Genomic DNA, 23,878 nt, shown 5'->3' with positions numbered 1-23,878 from the left:
AAATGCTTTTTAACATGTTTATTCAATATTCTGTGAAAACGACAAGCAGTCAGCTACACACATGCAGTGATTTGAATGGGAATGCTCCCACAGACTAATATATTTGAATAATTGGTCCATAGGTTGCAGAACTGTTTTGCAAGGGTTAGAAGCTGTGGCATTGTTGTAGAAGTTGTGTCACTGGTGGGCTTGTGGTCTTAAAAGACTAGTGTCATTCCCAATGTGCTCTCTCAGTTAACATGTGAAGTCTTGGTTGTTCATGCTGCTGTGCCTTCACTTTGCCATCATGTACTCTAAGCCCTGAATCCTTAAGCCCAGCTAATTACTTTCTTTTATAAGTTGCCTTGGGCATAGTGTTTTATCACAGCAATAGAAAAGTAACTAAGATAATATAGAAGTAAGGAATTCAGTCTGTTTAAATGCTATTAAAAATAAGTTTGCCCATTATTCTAACAAAAGCTCAAGCCAAGGAGCTATATGAAGTGTTGAAATATTCATAGCCTTGTGTATGCTTTGCTACCTCATTATCACTTGGGCAATGAGGCATCTCAATATCACCATGAAATGCTTGTACAATATCATAGCTCATGCTTCCACCTAGAATATGACAATAAAAGACTATGGCTTTCATTGCCAGTACCTTCCTATATATGCAGAGACCAAATAGGTGTCATCCTTTTAAAATTGGCTTGGTTTATCTAGTTTTTACAGGCAATCCATCAATACAACAAAGTTTCAGATAGATATATGTTAGAAAGGCAAACAGCTTTCACCCTCTAGGATGCTATATCAAACTAAAAGTGTATTTTAGCCTGAGAACTCAAACAGATTCCTGTGTTCTTTTTATATGTAATTTGATCTTTATATGTGTCATTCATAAAATAGTGATATTATTGCTTATGTGGTTATTATGAGTATGGTGCTTGGTTGCTGGGATAAGATACCATGACCAAGACAAGTTATAGAAGAAATTATTTATTGAGGACTTACAGTTTCAGAAGGGTATATAGAGTTCACAACTATCATAGCAGGGAATATGACAGCAGGCAAGTCCTGGAGTAGTAGCTAAGAACTTACATCTTAATCCAGAAGCACAAGGCAAAGATAACTAACTGGGAATGACATGGGCTTTTTAAAACTTCAAAGTCCATCACCATTGATACACCTCTTCAAACAAGGTCACACCTTCTAATCCTTCCCAAACAGTTCTACTAACTGAGGACCAAATATTCAAATATATGAGCCTATGGGAGCTATTCTAATACAAACAACTACAAGTACTAAATAATTTTATCCTCAGAAAAACTTAACATGATGGCCTACATCTGTTTGTATTTCCAGTTCTATATAATCAGTTTCCCTCTTCATTAAAATTAATGAATCAAAGGCTAGAGATGTAGTTTGGTGCTACTGTACTTACTTAGCTTACAAAGCATAAATGTCCTTTCCAGACATGGCCCTGGTTTTAGGTACAAAACTATGTTTCTTCTTCACAGGGCCTCAGGGAAAGCCTTTTCTGGTTCTGAGAAATATGGAATCAGAAAAGACCACTGATAGACAAAGTAATCCTGAGCAATGAGAAACACTGGAAGGATTCCCATTTCAGGCTCCAAGTTATATTATAGAACTATAGTAATGATAACAATATGCTCCTGATACAAAATCAGACACGTAGAGCAACAACATAAACTAGAGAAAAGACAGCATCTTCAACAATTATTGATAGAAAACTAGATGAAAATAAACCCATATCCCTGTGGGACAATTCATCCCTATCAAGCTTGAGGGTCAGCAGGCCCAAACCAGTAATAAGATACTTACTGAGAGATAACCTGGTCTGCCTAAGAGCCTTAGCAACAGCAGCTGAGACATGATCTGAGGTGACCTGGACTAATGAAAGGCAGTCATGTCATACCAGCAGATGCATATTCATCAGACCTTCACCCGGGGTGGGGTGGAGGGAATATAAGGTTTGCCTCTTCCTGAATAAACTGAGCTTGTTGTTTCAACATCCTCCCAGAGTCTGTCTTGTTGACTCTATGCCTACTCACCCCCTCCCCCAAAGGGAATAGCACATGACCCTGCCACATCACCCCACACAAAAATTGCTCCAAGTGAATCAAAGACCTCAATTTGAAACCTGAAACACTAAAACTGCTAGAAGAATACATAGAAGGTCCCCTTCCTGGAGTCCATATCCTGGCCTACAACTTTGGAAGAAGACTTCAGCTTTACTAGAGGTCAGGCAGGATCTAGGAACACTACATACCACCACCGACACCACTACCATCACCACAACCACCACCACCACCACCACCACCACCACCACCCCCGAGCTCCATAGCCTGGCCTACAACTTCAAATTCTGCTTTACTAGAGGCTAGGCCAGATCTAGGGACCCTGTCTGCTCAACAACCCCAGACTGCACCTCTTCCCCTGGCCTTCATATCACAGCTTACAACTTTGGAAGAAGTCTTTCACTTTACCAGAGGCAGACAGGATCTAGGAATCTCAGACTACACCCCTTTCATGGGCTCCATATCCTGGTCTAAAACTTTGGAAGAAGACTTCAGCTTTACTGAGGTCAGGCCCGCCAAAACACAGAGGAGATATCCTACTGGACCTGAAGACTCACTAGTCACCAGAACTCTTAACCATTTATGTCAGAAGACAGGAGAGGAAACAGAAACCAGGGAACAAAATACCCACTCAACAAAGACAAATGCAAGAGTCAAAACCTAGACCTATAATCATCCCAGATCCAGATGCCTAAACACCAGTGTAATTACACAATCAATAACAGAAAGGGCAATGTGGTACCACCAGAACATAGCTATTGAATGACAGCAAGAGCTTAACATTTCAGTGCAGATGAAGCACAAGAAAATGACCTTGAAAATGACCTTATGAAGATCAAAAGGTTCTTAAAGAAGAAATGAAAAACATCCCTTAAATTGAGGAAAACACCAACAGTAATTGGATCAAATCAATAAACCACTAAAATAATGCCAAGGAAGCCAAGGAAAATCAAATAGATGAAGGTAGCTGTTCAAGACCTGAAAATGGAAATAGAAGCAATAAAGAAACCACAAATGGAGGGAATCCTGGAAATAGAAAATCTTGGTAAGTGAACAGGAACTGCAGGTACAAGCATCACCAACAGTATACCAAAGATGGAAGAGAAAATCTTAGGCATTAAGACACAATAGAGGAATGTCTTAGTTTGAGTTTTTATTGCTGTGAAGAGATGCCATGACCACAGCAACTCTTAAAAGAAAAACATCTAATTGGGGGTGGCTTGCTTACAGTTTCAGAGGTTTAGTCCTTTATCATCGTGAGAGGGAGCTTGGAAGTGAACAGGCAGAAATGGTGCTGGAGCTGAGAGTGCTTAGATCTTACATGGAACAGGAAGTCAACTGAGACACTTGGTGGTATCCTGGGCATAAGAATCTTCAAAGACTGCACCCACAGTGGCCCATTTCTTACAACCAGGCCATACCCACTCCAACAAAACCACATCTCTTAATACTGCCACTCCCTATGAGATTATGGGGGCCAATTACATTCAAACTACCACAGGGAACTAGATTCATCAGTCAAACAAAATGTTAAATCTAAAAAATTCCTAACATCCAGGAAATCTGGGACACTGTGAAAAGACCAAACATAAGAGTAGAAGAAGGAAAAAAACAAGCTAGAAAACCCAGAGAATATATTTAACAATATCATAGATGAAAATTTTCCCAACCTAAAGAAGAACATGACTATAAAGGTAAAAGAAGCTTACAGAACACCAAATAGATTGGATCAGAAAAGAAAATCCCTCACTACATAATAATCCAAACACCAAACATACAGAACAAAGAAAGAATGTTAAAGGGGAAAGGGCTAAGTAACATAAAAAAAGACCTATTAGAATCACACCTGACTTCTCAATGGAGACTTTAAAATCCAGAAGGGCTTGGAATGACATCTTACAGACTCTAGGAGACCACAGATGCCAGACTACTATACCCAGAAAAACTGCCACTCATCATAGGATGGAGAAACATGATAATTCTTGAAAAAGTCAAATTTAAATAGTATCTATCAACAAATCCAGCCCTACAGAAGATACTAGAAGGAAAACTTCAAATCAAGGAAGTTAACTCCACCCACAAAAACACAGACAATAGATAACTTCACACCAGCAAAACCCAAAGAAGGGAAACACACACACACACACACACACACACACACACACACACACACACACACACACACTACTACCACCACCACCAGCAGCAGCAGCAGCAAAATAACAGGAATTAACAATTATTGGTCATTAATATCCCTCAATATCAATGAACTCAATTCACCAATAAAAGAACACAGCCTGTCTTAGTTTGTGTTTTTATTGCTATGAAAAGAACACATGGCAATGGCAACTCTCATAAATAAAATACTTAAGTAGAGTGTGGCTTGATTATGGTTTCAGAGGTTTAGGCCATTATTACCATGATGGGGAACATGATGGTGTGCAGGCAGACATGAGGCTGGAGCTGAGAGTCCTACATCTTACAGACAACAGGAAGTCAACTGCCTGTCACACTGAGAGAAGCTTGAGGAAAGAACTCAAAGCCTGCCCCCACAGTAACACACTTCCTCCAACAAGCCCACAACACCTAACAGTGTCACTCTTTTGGGGGGTCATTTTCTTTCAAACCACCACACAGGCTAACAGAATGGGTACAAAACCAGGATCCACCATTCTGCTGCATACAAGAAACCTACCTCTCAGTATCAAAGATAGATATTACCTCAGAGTAAAGGGTTGAAAAAGATTTTCCAATTAAATGGATCTAAGAAGCAAGTTGATGTAGCTAACCTAATATCTAACAAAATAGACTTCCAACCAAAATTAATCAAAAGATATGACGAAGGGCATTTTATACTCATCAAAGGAAAAATCCATCAAGATGATGTCTCAATTCTGAACATCTGTGCCCCAAATGTATGGGCACCCACATTTGTAAAAGAAATATTACTAAAGCTTAAATCACACATAGAACCCAACACAATAATAGTGGGAGACTTCACCAGAAAATTAGTAAAGGGCCATGGGTGAATCACATACCCTTTTAACAAGACTCATATAACAGTGCAGAAGAAGAGGCAGAAAGAATATAAAGGTCTGAGGCAGTGGAAGACTACAAAGTAACAGCAGAGCAGCTGAAAATGTGAATTCACAGCTGTTATGACAGTATTCAGAAGTCCTATAGAAACTCAAGCCAGACCAAATACCAGCATGGAAATGGAATGTGAGCATGAAATTCCACCCCTAGTCAAGGAACTGTGGGCAACTGATAGTAGCTGGGAGAATGAGAGTCAGTTTTCTTTAAGAGTATAGTCCCTAATACATAAACTATGCACAAGTGGAAGTTTCTTTTTTTGTTTGGAAATTGGTGTTTGGGTGTGGTCTGTGTCTAGTCCAGGGTCCAGAAAGGTACACCCCACAATTCATTCCCCATGTCTACAGCAGCATCAAAGCTAATATGAGTAACAGAAATTGGATTTGAGGGGTGTTTTTGTAAGGGCACATCATTGGGTCCATAGGGAAAGGAGGGGTAGATCTTGGAGAGACTGAGAGAAGGGGTGAGTATATTCAAACTCATGGAATTATCAAAGAATTAATAAAAATATTTTTGAGACAAGGTCTCACTATGAAGTTCTCATTGTCCTGGAACCCACTATGTAGACTAGACTGACCTCAAACTCACAAACATCTACCCACTTTTGCCTCCTGAGTGCTGGATTCAAAGGCATACCCACCATGACTGGCAAATAAAAGTATTTTAAAAAGAAATACAGAATCTCAGACACTGTCTTAAAATTACTAAGCAGAATATACATTGGAATGAGGCCAGGCAATTTGTGTGCACATCACTAAGAAATGGGGTAGTGGCAGTAAATGATGAATGTGTGTGTGTGTGTGTGTGTGTGTGTGTGTGTGTGTGTGTGTGTGTGTGTGTGTTTTTGTCTACTTAGAATATACACATATATATTTTATTTTTGTCTTCACTTTTTTAGTTTCATATACACATGAAGACCAAAGTTAATATAGTTCTAAGTAGACAATTCTAAAAGAAGATATATAAATTTGTAATGAGCATATTAAAAAAAAATCCTCAGTATCTCTAACCAACAAGAAAATGCAGGGCAAAACCACAATTAGACATCATGTCATCCCAGTTAAAATAGCTCTTATTTTGCTCTTCCCTTTTTCCTGTTAATGTTAGTCATCATTTGTGCTTTTGATTGAGACTACTTATCTTGTAAGTACAACTGTATACATATGATTTCTGTTTAAACATGTAATTGCACCTTAATACTCACTATAAAGAAATATTATTTAAAAATGAGAAAATATCATACATATATCCAACAGAACACTCTTTGGCTATCAAAATAATGACATTATTTGTAACATGTCTGGATCAGCAGTCATTTTGCTAAGTGAATTAAGCCAGATCTTAGGATGCAGAGACAGGTGGGTCTCTATGAATTCCAAGACAGCATGGGCTACATGATGAGTTCTAGTCGAGCCAAGGCTATGTAGTGAGGACACTGTCTCAAAAAAAATCTATAATATATCGCAGAATAGTCAGAATAGTTTGAAATTTCTATATTTCAGAATAGCTAGAAAAGCTCTAAATTTCATCAATACACATCACAGTAACTAGAAAAGCATGAAACTTCTAATATGTAAAAATATTAATGCTTGAAGTAATGGGATTGGATATTACCCTGAATAATATTGCATTGTGTAGATATATTAATTATTATAACATAGCCCCTAAACTGTATAAATATTGTGCATCAATAAAAAGAAATGAGTATAAGCTGTATACTTTATGATCTCAGTTAAATAGCATGCTGAAAAAAAAACAAAACCATAGTAATATTAAAACATCAATAGTTGTCAGAGATTTACAATAAGAAAGAAAAGATGGAATAATCAAAGCATGGTACAATTTTTATGGTGGTTGAAAGGGAAAGTATCAGCTCACGGCCCCCAAGCTCAAGTTATCAGCACAAAGGAGATTTATCTGTCCCAGAGAGAAGAGGGCAGGAATAAGGAACAAAGAAGGGACACAGGAAGAAGGAGAAAGGGAAGGGAACCAGGGAGAGGGAGCAGGGATATTTGACTGCCTCTGGATAGAGGGGAGACAGACTTGGCACATAGGAAATGGCGGTTTGTAAAGGTACAAGGGGAAATCCTGTGTTAGGATGAGGTGTTTAATTTTAATTGGGCATGTTAATTAGGTGAGCCAATGGGAGCTTTTGATAGCTGGATTTCAGTAGTTCTATAGCTGCACCTTGGTAGTCAGCCTCAGGAAGAGGGATTGGCCAAATAAGGGACTAGACCTTGGAGGCTAGCTTCAGGACTATAACCTAATGATTTTTAGCAAGGCAGAGGGAATTTGGGAGAAGGGCAAGGCCACCAGAGCCACATGCTCCAGTGGGCTAGTGTTCCTTCATTCCTACTTTTTTTTTTTTTATTGGGTGACTTGTTATTGGTTGGGTAAGTTGGCATTTTTCTCTTTCTGGTTGTTTCTTGATGACACTGGGGCATTGCTGTTAGGGGACCCAAGGAAGCGTCCATCTGAGAAGAGGGAAGAGATTGGAGCTGAGGGAGTTATTGGTGGAAATAAATTTCGAGAAAGGGTAGGGGATGGAATACCAAAGCTAATGATGTATGAACAGCTCATTAGTTAGTAAGCTAATTTACATATTAAGAAACAAAGATTTTGCTGCACATGATGGCACACAACTTTAATCCCAACATTCGGGAGACAGAGGCAGGCAGATCTATGCAAGTTCGAGTGCAGCCTGGTCTACAAAGTGAGTTCCAGGACAGCCATGGCTATTACACAGAAAAACCCTGTCTCAAAAAAATAAAACAACAACAACAAAAAAAAATAGCAAATAAATATTTTTGTGCCTGTGGCCACTGATAGGATGCCCATGGTCCAGTAGATGGTTTTCCAGCCACGCACATACTGGACACAGAGTTATATACATTATAAACAAGACATGAAGTTGGGATAGAGATGTGTTGAGGGGTTGGGGACATTTAAAGGGGAAAATAGGAGGTACATATGATAATATTTCATTGTGTACATATATGAAATTCTCAAGAATTAAAAAACAATTTTAATACAAAAACTAACTTCTAGAGATCTTCATGACAATATGCCTTTTAAATTATACCCAAACATAACAAAATTTAGTGAGTTTAGAAAAGTTTTCAATAATTCTCCAAAGAAAATATCACCTTTTTTGATATTTTTGATATTTATTTCTAAAAGAATGAAATATCATCAATTTTAGCCTTCTAAATTTTTAAATAAGATATAGCTTTTGCTTTTAAAAAAGTACATAAATACATTCATTAATTAACTTTATGCAGAAATGCTCAATTTAGTTGTTTCAGAACCCTTGGTAAATTCCATGGTAAACTGCTACAAAGTAATGGGCTATTGTAAACAAAGCTATGCAATTTTCCACGGTATGAGCTCCACATGTGTGTTCCTAAGACAAGAAGTTTAATTTTATTGGTACTAGTTACTGTTTAGTGGGCTTTTCAGGCTAAGTGCCAAAGCGGTGTAGAGATTTTTCCAGAGCATGATGCAACCTAATTAGACAGAAATAGCTATACAAAATCACTCTTTATTACCTTCGCCATAGTGAGAACATTATGAAGCTGTTGCATACTGCAATATACTTTTCATTGTCACTTACCAATGAGAGGATTTTCAGTCTGGTTTTAAAGAGGAAAGGTACTGTTTAAAAATGCACTGTATTTCCCCATGAAGAGGTATACAAATAAATGGCAATAAATGTAAAGCATAATCCTTACCAGATGAAGAAATGAAATAGAGGTCTTACAAGGATAAGCCCTTGTGTATTCTTATGGCTTGCAAAAGCAATTATTCTCAATTTTCTTATAGAAAAAAATCAGAGCCGGGCGGTGGTGGCTCACACCTTTAATCCCAGCACTCAGGAGGCAGAGGCAGGCGGATCTCTGTGAGTTCGAGGCCAGCCTGGTCTCCAAAGCGAGTTCCAGGAAAGGTGCAAAGCTACACAGAGAAACCCTGTCTCGAAAAACAAAACAAAAAAAATCAGGAAAAATGTTCTTACAGTAATGAGGGCAAAATATTTTATCTCAATTCTGTTCTCAAGTTCAAACAGAGTAGACTGCCTCTGGGATGCTTAATAATGTCATTGTAAGAGTCTTTCAAGGAAAAAAAGGCACGTTTAGTGCATTCTTTGTTTACAAATATTGGACCATTTGTTGTCCAATATTAAAATGCCAGGAAACAAAGGACGCTGATGACACACTATTGCACATTTGGAGTTACATACTTGTAAAGGATTTTATGATTCAAACACACAGAAAATGTGAATTATGACTCATGTACTTGCTGGTTGTGAATCATGGACTGAAACTGTAGACTAACATCTACCATTGACATGCTAGTTTCTACAATTCTACCTTAGTTCTTCACTCCTATCTTTTTCAGGGGCCAAGTCATTGCAAGCTTCTTTCCTACCTGACAATGTTGTTAAAAGATCCTGCAGGGTGGCCCTGTTAACTGCTTTGTTGTCACTCGCCAGTGTCTTCTTCTAAAAATAAAAATCCTTCTCTTCCCTCAATTGCTTTTAAATTCACAAATCTCAGGGTTTTGATGCCAGACAATGATGAGAAGAAAAAAAATAGGTTATCTACAAGTGATCTTTCAGAATCTGGAAAATTCAAAATTATTTGATATTGAACAGGTTTTTTTAAAAAAGAACTATTCATTGGTCGTTGTGTTTCTTCTTTAGAGAACTATCCATTCAGTTTACTAGCTTGCATATCGATTGCTGGAAGTTTGGCAGAGAATTTTTTGGTGTTTAATTTTTACAGTTCTTTGTACAATCTCAGTATTAAGACCCGGGCTGAAGCATAGATTGCAAAGATTTTCCATCTGCACTGCTCACAGTTTCCTTTGCTATACTGAAGATTTTGAATTTCATGTCAACTCTTAGGGATATCTCCTGTCCTATTGGCATCCTATTCAGAGAGTTCTTACTTAAGCCTACACCTTGAATTTTTTTTCTCTCAGAAGGTTCCACATTTCAACTTTTAAATTAAGTTATTTGACCCATTTTAAATTGATATTTCCTACAGTGCAGGAAGGTTGTAATGGGATGAGAGAGAGGAGAGGGGAAGGATAATCAGCAAAAATGAAGGATGCATGAAAACGCTGTAATGAAATATATTGCTTTGCATGCTGATTTAAAAATAAATAAAAAATTTAAATGTATTTGGTAGCCCTTTGATTGCTGACCAGAATTCATATCATGCTGCATTATGAGAGCTTTGATAGTACATTTTATTATAACACTGAATCACAGCATTTCTTAAATTAAGTCTCAGTGGTGTTTTGCTGGTCAAGTCACAGACTTCTGTATTTAATTGGTCTGTAAACAGATCTAGAGCATCATCAAATTTACTAAATTGAAAAGATAAACTGATTACCTAACATTTCACCTTTTTAGCTCATACTCTGAGGCCTGCTCACATTGACCTTTTTGCTCTGAATGCTTTACATCTCTTCTAGATCTCTTTGGATTACAGTTTTGAGAATGCAAACTTAAATATATTGTTTCAAAACTGTCACTCTGGTTCCCTGCACTGATGGATGAGAGTCCTCCCAGAAGCCATGAATTATTAAATGTCCAAGCTCTAGATATGAGATACCTACCTATATGCTTTTGGTTAAGAAAGTACCAGAAGGCCCAAACTAGTAAAGACTATTGTCCTTGCCTTGATTACAATCCACAACTTGATAGTAATACCCTGTCACTGAAGACACCACAAAATTTGGTCACAGCATATGAGAAATCAAACTCTTTACTTAGCTTTCATGGTGCTAGGCTATTGGGAGAGAAAAGTCATCAATAGAGTTGCCCATCTGTGAACCCTGGGAACTACAACACTGGACTGACAGACAAGATGTGACTGTTTCAATAATTGTTTCCTTTATGCCAAATATACACAGTCTAAACACAGCCCAAAGTCCAAGGTGTGACAAATCATTTACACACTAATAATAGTCACATATTGGATTTTATGGATATTAATGTCTCCTTTTATTAATACTACTTCAGCTGTCTAATTCTTAAGAATACAATGCCTATGGTGAGACACTTTGTGCAGCATTGGTGCAGGGAGGGGGGGCTTGGACCTGCCTCAACTGAATGTACCAGGCTCTGCTGACTCCCCAGGGGAGACCTTGCCTTGGAGGAGGTGGGAATGGGGGGGTGGGTTCGGGGGGAACCCGGGGTGTGCGAGAAGGGAGGAGAGGGGACTCTGTGGTTGGTATGTAAAACGAATAGAAAATCTCTTAATAATAAATAAAATGAAAAAAAAAAGAATACAAAGCACTATGTACTAAAACCTTACTATTAGTGTTTGTGTTTCACCAGAATGCAGTTATATCCTAAGGAACAGGATTTTATGTTCTTTAACAGTTTTCTTACTTCTCCCTTATATTCCAAGGCAGTAAGTATATGAAAACCACAGCTATTCTCCAGAGAGAAAGCTGGACTACAAGGAGGGATTGTTTTAGAACTTCATCTGTTATGTCAGGAAAGAGGGACACCAGTATTCTCTAGATATGAACCCCTAATTAATTATATAATACCAAGTGACCAGTCCTTGACATCATGTACATGCAAGCAACACTAAATAGTCTCAGCAAGTTTTATCTATCTATCTATCTATCTATCTATCTATCTATCTATATATATATATATATATATATATATATATGTAACAACAATAATCATGGGAAAAGAGTCCATGAATTTGAGTAAGATTAAGGGGAGACCTGGGAGTGGTTAGAAGGGGAGAACATAGGAGGAGTTTGAGGAAGGAAAGGGAAGAGGGAAATGATGTAAATATTTTAATTGAAATACACGTTTAACAAGGATGAATGCATACATAAATAATTTCCTGAAATTTGGTGGAAGAAGATATATAGATATAGGAACTAAACTACTGACTGGTTACCCATTAACCTGCATACATATACAGGTCAAGTCACAATAGCCAAGTTGTAGACTAAGCCCAATTGTCATCAACAGATGAATGGATAAAGACAATGTGGTAATACACATGATGGAAATTTATTCAGCCATAAATATCAAAATTGTGTTGTTTTCAGGAAAGTACTTGTGACTGGAGATCACATTAAGCACAACAGACCGGATTCAGAAAGACAAATATCTTATGTTATCTATTGTTTGTTGATCCTAGATTTTATAGTGACACATAAAATGTTTTATGTATGTATTTCATTAAAGAACAAGCAAAATTATCTGGAATAATGAAGAGGCCTATAAGGAGTAGGAAAGAAAAGAAGAGGATATGGGGGGTAGTGACTATGTTCAAAGTCCATGAAACCCTGATGTAAAAATATCTTTATGAAATCTATTACTCAGTGGAGGGACCAGGTGAGGGAGAGAGTACTGGAGGAGATGACTGGAAAAGGTGGGCATTTTGGAGTAAGGTAGAAATCTAGTATAATGGAAACTCCCAGGAATCTACAAAGTTGACCCTAGCTAAGACTCTTAGCAATGAGGATAAGGAGCCTGAACTAGAACTAGAAATCTATAACCAGGCAACCCTTGCAGTGGAGAGATTAGGATACCAACCCACACACATAACCTTCCACCTACAATTTTTCCTGCCTACAAGACATGCTGGGGTAAAGATGGCACAGAAATTGTGGGAGTGGCCAACTGTCTTAGTTAAGATTTCTATTGCTGTGAAGAGACCATGACCACAGCAACTCTTTTTTTTTTTTTTTTTTTTTTTTTTTTTTTGGTTTTTCAAGACAGGGTTTTTCTATGTAGCTTTGCACCTTTCCTGGATCTCTCTCTATAGACCAGGCCGGACTCGAACTCACAGAGATCCTCCTGCCTCTGCCTCCCAAGTGCTGGGATTAAAAGCATGTGCCACCACCGCCCAGCCACAGCAACTCTTATAAAGGAAAACATTTAATTGACGTGGCTTACATTTTCAGATGTTTAATCCATTATCATCATGGTGGGGAACATGGTGGCATGCAGACACACATGGTGCTGGCTACATCTTGATTAAAAGGCAACAGGAAGTGGACTGAGACACTAGGCAGTATCCTGAGCATAGTAAACATCAAAGCCCATCCCCACAGTGATACACTTCCTCCAACAAGGACATACCCACTCCAACAAAGCCACACCTCCTAATAGTGCCACTCCCTATGAGATTATGGGGGCCAATTACATTCAAATTACCACACCAACCAATGACTGGTTCATCCTGAGACACATACCATGAGAGGAAGCCCACCCCTGAAATTGCCCAGAGGGCCAGGACCAAGAGACTGGATATCCCAAAGACCTAGGAAAGAACCAAATATGACTGGCAAAAAAAATGTCAATGTAATGTCTAATGATATTCTGCCATATTCAAAGACTGGTGCCTAGCTCAATTGTCATCAGAAAGGCTTCATCCAATAACTGATGAAAACAGATGCAGAGAGTCACAGCCAAATATTAGGCAGAGCTTGGGGAATCTTGCAGAAGAGGGAGACAAAGGATTGTAGAAGAAAGAGAGGTCAAGGATACCACTAGAAAAACTACAGAATCAACTAACCTGGGCTCATAGGGGCTCACAGAGACTGAACTGAAAACCAGGGAGCCTGCATGAGACTGACCTAGACACTCTGCATATATGTGACAGTTGTGTAGCTTGGTCTTCTTGTGGAACTCCTAACAGTGGGAGCAGGGGCTGTCTCTGACTCTTTTTCCAGCTTTTGGGACCCTATTATTCAAATTGGGTTGCCTTATCCAGCTTTAACATGAGGAGAGGTACCTAGTAACTTGATATGCCATGTTTGGTTGAATCCACGGGAGGCTTGCCCTTTACTGAACAGAAATGGAGGAAGAATGGATGGGGGATGGGGGGAGGTATGGAAGATGGACTAGGAGAAGAGGAGGGAGGGGAAACTGTGGTTGGGATGTAAAATAAAAATAGTAATAGGAAGAAGAAAAAAGAAAAAGAAGAAGGAGGAGGAGGAAGAGGAATAAGAGGAAGAAGATCATCTACAAAAACAAATTTCTTTTTCTATAAATATTTTTATTTTAAAATTAATTTATTTTACATATCAGCCACGGATTCCCCTGTCCTCCCTCCTCCCACCTCCCCAGCCTTCCCCTCAATCCACCCCCCATTCCCACCTCCTCCAAGACAAGGTCTCGATTTTATCCAAGATCCAAGTTTGCCTGGCTGTCCAAAATGTCTACCATCTCCAATTCCTTTTATGTTATGTATAGACTCTGATAAAGCTTTAGAGTTCTTGATATCTCTGGTGGTTTGAATAGGTATGGCCCCCATGTGTTTGAATGCTTGGCCCACAGGAGTGGCACTATTAAGAGGTGTGGCCTTATTGAAGTAGGTGTGGCCTTGTTATAGGGGAAGTGTGTCACTGTGCAGGCAGGCTTTGAGGTCTCATATGCTCAAGCTACACCCAGTGTGATACACAGTTACTTCTGCTGCCTACAAATCAAGAAGTAGAACTCTCAGCTCCTTCTCCAGCACCATGTCTGCCTGTACACTGCCATATCCCACCATGACAATAATGAAATTAAACCTCTGAACCTGCAAGCCAGCCCCAGTTAGTTTTCCTTTATAAGAGTTGCAGTGGTCTTGGTGTCTCTTCACAGCAATAGACATCCTAACTAAGACAATATCTAAAGTAGTTTGCAAATATATGGTTCATTTGCTTTCTCAGTTTATGTAAAGCAATCTCTAGTGTTGTGAAGGCCCTAATCTGAGGTTATGTGAATCCAATCAACATTTACACTTACTTTGAATTCACACTTATCCTGCTCCAACTTTTTTTCAGTTAAATGCATTTCCACTTTGTGTCATTTCTACTTATATGTTGTTTTCTTGCATTCCAAAAATATATGTCAAAATGTGCTATTAGCATTTACCTGAGCTGGTCTTTACCCAATGACTTCTCTGGTCCTTAATCTACCTTACCTAAGAAGTGTTTTTATAGGACATATATAATAGCATGTAGTAGTAATTTATTTTTTACTATGCTTAAGATTCTGAGTTGCAAACTCCTTAGGCAGATTGGTATAGATGAAGGGCTGACAATGCTTACTCAGATCTCACAAAGCATTGTCTATAAATGAACACATGCCTAATTTCATCTTTTGCTCTCCTCATCTCATGTCTACTAGCCTCTCTTTGATTTCTCTCTTGGTCAAGCAGTTAACTGAAGACAAGTCATGTTTAGCAAAATGGTTTACAAAGTTAAACTGTCTACTACTCTAAGATTTCCCCAATCATTTTAATCACTCAGAGTAGAGAAGATTGAATAAAAATTTCAGGGACAACAAGGAAAAAATCTGGGATACTGTTTAAGAGATTTTCAGAAGAAATTTCATCCATGGTCTTTCAGCTAACCTTTTCTGCACAACCCAGGGCAGGATTCACAGGTCATTGCCTCTTTATTTTTTAATGATTTAGAATTCATCTCTAAACCCTCCAAGAATCATCCTTTATTCAATTATTTTACATTTATGGCTCATTGCTCCTTATACCAATAAATTTAGTATGCTGAGTAAATATGCAAATTACTTTTGTATATTAACTATTCAAAAGGACATGCTTTCATGGAGAATGAAACACAAAAATTAAAGAGGCTTACCAAATTCCATATCGTTTTTTCTTAATTATATAGTTTTCAGTTGAAATATGGCAAGTATATAATGACTATAAGTTTACACATTTTTATATTCAAATGTGTCCTAAGACTGAAAAATAGTATAGAATGAGTATTTTACATGATTTCTATACACACAACTAAAATATAAGTGACAACTACCCACTATTCCATTAATGTTCAATTTATTGGACTAGAATTTTATTCAGGTCTGATGAAGAACAACCCACTGATATTTTCTTTACTAATTGGCATAGTGATCTTTCCTCAGTATGTATAAAGAAACTAAGTGCCCAGGATACATATATGATTTAATTTTGTAATTACATTCAATACCTACCACAATATTTACTACTCATCAAATAGCCAATACATTTATAGCTACTGAAAGGATAGAATTTAGAACCTCATTGCATTATGAAGTTCAGGAGAAAACAAGTACTTTTATCTTTAGAGGAACTGTATAAATCAAGATATTGAGCATATGGGAATATAATTAAACAATTCTCCCACCCGTAGATTATTCCCTAGTCATTTGTCTCCTGTGAAAAATTGTCAGAATCAGTTCAGAGAAACCTGAAAAATTATATTTGAAGAGATCTCCCCTGGGGTTAATTTATGTCAGAATATGTTAAATGACTTATGTTTCCATTTAGACTGACTAATTTCAAAGTTAGTGACATAATTATAAAACAATAAAAAGAACCCAAAGTTTTTATTCATGTTACTTCCCACTATATAGTTCAGAATTATGGTATTACTTGATGAAAAATAAGCACACTACTATTATAAATTTTATACTTCATTCCTAGTGAAAATATCATTTAATCTTTGAATATGCCTGCAGTAATACCCACATTCGTAAAGGGGAGAAATATGATGGATGTGTTTAACTCCATTCTGTGGATTAAAATGACATGGTAGTTGTGTCTAACCTCTGATTCATGTATTCCATATAGCTGCCTGGGGCAAAGGATTATTCTGAATGCAACCCAACAAGAAATGTAAATTTTGTGTAGGTTTATAAATGTTGTGATTATTGTAAATGTAAAATGTTGTGAAGGTTTTTGAAAAGAATTTTGTTACTATATTGGGTGGTTCTCAAGCCTGAACTTGTAGATGGAAATGTCGTGTTGCATTATTAAACTATTGAATACGCCTGATAGAGTTTCAGTACTGAATCTTCCCTTTGGCTGTGCAACTCTGCACCAACCGATTCACATATGCCTTGTTTTTCTGCTTTTGTTTTGGGAAAATAAAGACAACAAAAACTGATGAAATTGTAAGTGAAAATAACCCCAAATTATACGTGTCCCTAGGAAGTTTCCTCTTTGAACTCCAAAGCCTATGTAGTGCAATGAACTCTATCCATGTCTCTCATCCAGACTATCAGCGAACTCAATCATCTCTGCAGATCACCTACTTCTTGACATCTCTACCATTACCTCCAATGTCTAAGTCTCCATTTTCTCTTGCTCTTAGAAATAATAATTGAATAATTAATCTTAACTTACATCTATTCTGCTTGTCCTCCAATGTCTTCTTTTATTTTACTATAATTTTTTTCATATAATATATTCTGGTCACAGTTTATCCTCCCCAAACTCTTCCCAGATCTTCTGACCTCTCCTCCCCACCAAACTATACAAACTTTCTTTCTTTCTTTCTTTCTTTCTTTCTTTCTTTCTTTCTTTCTTTCTTTCTTTCTTTCTTTCTTTCTTTCTTTTCTTAGAAAACAAACAAAAAACAAACCAGAATAAAATAAGACAACAGTGGGGAATAAAAAACACAAGAAACACATATGCTTCTTTACACTCAAAATAAACTATTTTATAGGAAACCTGAGAACACCTGCCTCTAACTTAAAAAAAATCTTTAGTCCTATAGAGAAATCAAGTTAGAATTGAGCTGGAAATGTGCTCCCTGATATTTATTTTCTATAAATTGCTAGTCACAGAACTATCATTAGTAGTCTTACCCTGTGGTTCACCCTGAACACTACAGTAGTAACCTGTGTCCATTTGTGTGATAGTGGCATGACTCTTGAGGAGGTAACCAGCCACTTTCCATTTGAATTTGCTGCCTGCTTCACAGAGTGCAATTAATGCCTGATATTGTATACCTGGTCAAAAGTCCATGGAAAAAGAGATAATAGGTCTTCCTGCTGTTTTGCTAAATAGACATGGTGACTTCTGTATATTTATGTTTATATCCACATATTGGTGATACCATTATCCTTGGTCAGAGAGGTTTCTTTCTGCAGTGAGTGGTAGTTAATGAAGAGATTCATATCAGATCACAGTGATAAGAATAGGTGACTATTGGCTCCTCTGCCATAAATTGGGCATCTAAATTACATCCCCTTACCTAAGACTCAGCGAACACTGTGTAAGAATTGGTGAATAAAATGTGAGAGCCAATGATTGGGGAAGGGTTCTTTGAAGCAATTTATTTTGGACATGACATGGCATGGCCATTGGATTCATGAACTCATGGTAGCTCTGTTTACCTACACAAGACCTGACAAGAGAGAGCCCCTCCACATTCTAGCATGGACAGGGCAGAGGATCCACTGATAGCTGCAGAGCTGTTGGGAGTTAATGGCTGCTAGAGGAGGAGAGGCATTTGTCTCAGTGGTGTAGCCACTTGCTACAATAAATAGTTCCATACTCATATACATGTTAGCAACCAATTAAACGTAGTCACTAAAAAAGTCATGACAGTAGGAATGAGACACATTGGGAAGAAGAAGAAAGGATGCATAGGAAGTAGGAGAGGCATCATAAAGGGGTTGGTGGTGAATATAGTGATTGGATATATACATTAAATTGAATAAATATGTATTTTTAAAAATGTTTTAAGTATATGACATGAAAAATATTCTGCCTGATCTTTTAACTATTAGGTTAAAGACAAAATTTCTAATAGGCACATGAAAACTTTGAAGGATCCAATTCCTACGCATAGATACATTATCAGTTAAATTATACTTTCCTATTCCTAAGCATAATTTGAGAATTTTATTCACCATGCTCTTTCCTAATATGGAGTTGCAAAGGCATGCTTCCCCAAACTGTTTGTCAGCTGACTTCTAATGACTGATGCTTTGTCATTCAAATATCATTTTGAATTCAAATGATTCCAAAGCAAGAATGCATACTTCTTAGCATTCATTTCAGTAGTATCCTTATATTTGTTTATATGATTAATATCCATTACCTCCAATTAATCAAAATGTAACTTTGTGAGACAAGGTACCATGTTTGTACATACTTTCTATTGTATGCTGGGTATAAAGCAGGATGCTGGCATTGGCATGGAACACTTAAAGTATCTGAAAATATTTTGTTAAATGTAGCAATAAACCATTGTCATAATTTGAGATTTTATACTATTTCCTAAAGGAGCTTCAATAGTTACCATCTATGTATTCCTTCAAGTCTAGAAAGTTCTATAAATCATTGGTTCCTGTTATTTAGGGAGAAAACTCATATATTTAAGTATGATGAATGTTAGAATTTTGAAGTAAAGTAGATATGATAGAAAATTTTATATATAAACATTTATAAATCATGGTATTAAATACTTGGTTAGCAATAATTCTACATGTTTCTTCAGAGATGATTTTGTTTTCTGTTGCTTTTCTGGGGTTAAAATTGAGATCAATGACACTGGATTAAACCAAGTTAATGCCCATATCATACATGGGTCTTACATTAAATTGGAAAACTTAATAAAACAAAAGCTGAATTTTTAATACAACAATGAATTATTTTTTAATATTTAAATTACATATATTTAGTGACTCTGTGAGCTTGTATATGTGTATACATACTTGTGCCACAGCACACGTGTGGCAGCCAGAGAAATTCCTAGAAGTTTGATTATCTTCCTATATCATGCAGGCTCTTGAGATCCAAGTCAAGTCATCAAGCTTGCCAACAGAACTCTCAACTGTCTCACTGGCACAACCATCCTCCTTTCCTAGAAAATTAAGTTCTGAAAATAAAATTAACACTTATATTAGACCACTTGTAGATTAATATTAAAACACGTTTGGTCATCTCCTTTCATCCCCAGAAATTTTTTATGTGTACCTTTGTAATTATATGAGCTAATTGTTTAAAGTAAAACTACATCTTTATATATACATATATAGATGAATATGTGGATAGATAGATAAATGGATGGATGGATACATAGACAGACAGACAGACAGACAGATAGATAGACAGACAGATAGACCGAACCAAACAGCTTATCCTATCTATCTATCTAGAGAATTCTACCATAATACAAAAGGTAATAGAAAATCATAATACGGTCTAGATTTATATGCAGATTATGTTTTTCCATTGCTGTGTATTCCTTGTATGTGATAACTAGGTTACAAAAAGAAGTATTTCCTGTATGTACACCTAGTGTATTTTGAACACATTCTTCTTTGATGCCTCTACCTCCCCTTTCTCATCTCTCACCTTTCTTTTGGTCCCCTTTGTTCCCTGACACAGTTCTTCTATCTTCATGTGACTTATAATTTCATGTATCTATATTAAAATACTATATAAATAATCAATCATTTACCAGATAAAGAAACAAAGTAAATAGTTCTCAAATGAAGCCAAAATAATCAATGAACACATGAAAAATGATGATATCTTTAGCCACCACTAACATGTGAGTCAAAATTACATTAGGATTCCATCTTACACCAATCAGAATGGTTATCATCAAGAAAATAGCAAATAACAGCAAGCATTCAGAGAAACAGAAACATTTTTACAGCCACTATTAAAATTAAAATCAGCATGAGAGTATACCAAACAACTAAAAATAGAATTTCCATAAGATCAAACCACTTTTGAGTATATGCTTGAAAGATTCTAAGTCAACATAGCACAGAGATAATTGCACATCAATGTTGATTGCAGCATCATTCACAGTAGCCAAGATATCAGACTAGCCTAATGTCTACCAACAGATGAATGGATAAAGAGAAAATGATGCATCATAAAATTAGAGTTCAAGTTCAGCCTCAGCTATACAATGAGCTTGAGGCTATCCTGAGCTGTAAGAGAGTGTTTCAAAATAAAACAAAGTTATAGATTCTTATTCAACTAAAAACACATTAAAAAACAAAACAGTTGTCAAAGTTGTTTGGCCAATATTTTGCATTGTTATGTTAATTTATTTGTCTATGATATGTGGATTGTATATAAACTTACATGAGATCTTGTGCTACTAATTAATGTCTGTCTTTCAACAAACAGTTGCTATATTAACAGCATAACTGGGGGGAACTCTTCACTTTAAACACATAACAACTGAATAGCAAACATACCACAATTTAAATTTGCAGAACAATATCATTTACTTTTATCTTCATTTGACACACAATTTGACAGACTTTTTATTGCTATTAAATACAAGAGCATCTATAAGTGAATCTATAGACAGTCAACTGACTTACGAAAAGTTACAAACCTGAGCACACAGAAATAACACATAGATGACCTGATTGGAGAGGTTTTTACAGTATAATAAGCTATTTCACCAGACAAGACACATTCAGAAATGAATAAAGGAAAAGACCAAGACTGAAAATGACATATGCAAGTGATACCAAGCTTTTCAAAATTATTATACTTTTTTCCTGCAATTTTTGCAAAACAAGAATCTGATCTTCCTTTTCTTAAATGTTATGGTAATAAAATATTTATTCCTCAATAGAAAGTAAACACTTCATCTTTCATTTCTGCACATAGCAGCATTCTTCTGACAAAAGATATACTTCTGTAAAATTCTTAAAAATTCAAGCATCATGAACATTCTGTTTTGTTTTGTTTGTTTGTTTGTTTGTTTTCGAGACAGGGTTTCTCTGTGTAGCTTTGTGCCTTTCCTGGAACTCACTTGGTAGCCCAGGCTGGCTTCGAACTCACAGAGATCCCCTTGCCTCTGCCTCCCGAGTGCTGGGATTAAAGGCATGTGCCACCACCGCCTGGCATATCATGAACATTCTAATCATGCTTTTGAAAGTAACCCACAAACATTGCTTTCTAAATAGAAACACCAGGGCTGAAGAGATAGCACAGTGTTTAAGAGTACACATTGCCATCACTGAAGACTCAGGTTTGGTTCCCAGCAGCTATATGATGCAGCTCACAACTGTACAAAAATCCAGCTCCAAAGAATCTACCATGTCTGGCTTCCACAGGCACCTACGTGCATATGGTGCACATAAACTCACACAGGCACACACATGTATACACAAAATTTAAAATGAATAAACAAAAGCATCAAAGTTTAACTTTCTGTGAGGGGCACTGTTTTACACTCCAGTTGGCAATATGTTCTTTTTAGGTCAAAATCTCTAACCCATTGATTAACTGACTCCACATTCCTTTCTACATTTTAGTGTCAATTTAGAAATGGCCTAAGCATCATCTTTCTGTTTGGGGATGGAAGCATTTTCCATTTCTATGATTTTGATATACCAAATTGTATTTGATTTGCTGATTATAAATCAAGATACCATTCAAATGCATACACTGCATAATATGAAAATCCAGATAGATAAACCACTGTTTATGATAGCATAGACATAGCATAGTCTTGGTTAGGTCTAGAAAGCAATGTCAAACCATATAAGATCTTGTATTTCAGCAGAATTTGTGATTAGAAATCATGACCTGTACCACTTTAGATTGTACTTTAGTTTTGCCACCAGGAAAGTCAGTTAAGTATGTTGCAGCATTCCAGATTATATAACTAGGACAGAACAAGTAACTTACCACTACCGCTACTATCGGCAACTTTGAAACCATGGTCTCTATACTCACAATCTGTCATAATTGTTCTATCCTTTCCAAACTTACATTCTGGACACGTGTTAGCTTCAACTTGAGGATGAGCCTCAAGTTGAGGCTCATTAGTTGAGCCTTAATATGCTTACATTCTGATTACTTCTCCATGTTTTCTAACTTCTCTTCTTAATAACCTACCATTATGGCCCAATTCCTGACCATATTTTTTGCTTAATTTTGCTTACAGTGTTCTTAATTCCAGATCATATTGTGCAGTAACGATCATTCTGTCATAACAACTTAGGACAAGAATTTAAAGTAGCTGTTACATAAATATAACATGAAGCCAACTACAATCATTCTGTTCAGAATTGCCAATTCTAAAATAATCTTCAAAAATGGTAGTTTAGTATTTGTTAGTACTTGTTCTCATTTGCTTAAACAACACTGCCACAGTGTAGATAAAACATTTCATTTATACCTTTTACATAGGTACATAATTGGTGAATTTGCTAACAAACTTTGGGCACAGATAACAAAAGAGGATCAGAAATTATTCCCAGAAAGATGGAAAATGGTTATAAATTCAACCATGTTTTGAATAGTTCCAAAGTGTGGCTAGAGTGAATTGATAGCATCCATATTTCCTTCCAGCCCTGGTTCTATTTGTTTTGTCTCTGGAAACAGACTTATGCAAATAAATCAGATTGCTATCACTGTCCATTTTGGTGCAGAATAAATACTGTAATTCATTTCTCAATGCAAGTGCAAGGTGTGTTGAGAGTCAAAAATCAATGAAAAAACATTGAAGCAGATCTTCTGCTTACTGCAAGGTAAACAACCATTATTACAAAGAACAAAATATTTGAACCCAAGTGATTGATGCAGCAAAAGACAGGAAGGATGAATGTTGGACTTTTGATCCTTAAAACCTAATGAATCACTGTCTTTGTCTTTTACTGAGATAAGAAAACAATGGGATTTTTTTTGAAATACAGAATTTCTGAGATAGCTACTGTCCAACATGTCAAAGACAACTTCCAGTTTATGTTTAACTTAGTCATCTTGCTAAAATTTGGGTTTGTTCTCAAAGACAAAAAGTATTTGCAAGTGAATCATAACTTTGCTTATTTTTGAAAAGTTCAAGGGCATATGACTGTGACACTTTTTATTAGTTCTTTAAGAATTTTGTATGATGTGTTTTGACTTTACTCACAGCCTCACAACTCCTCCCAGATTCACCCCCTTCTCTGAGTACCC

This window comes from Peromyscus californicus, unplaced genomic scaffold (genome assembly GCF_007827085.1).
Source record: "Peromyscus californicus insignis strain IS unplaced genomic scaffold, ASM782708v3 Scaffold_10__1_contigs__length_136768540, whole genome shotgun sequence".
Classification (NCBI taxonomy): Eukaryota; Metazoa; Chordata; class Mammalia; order Rodentia; family Cricetidae; genus Peromyscus; species Peromyscus californicus.
Note: the sequence above shows the minus strand (reverse complement) of the source record.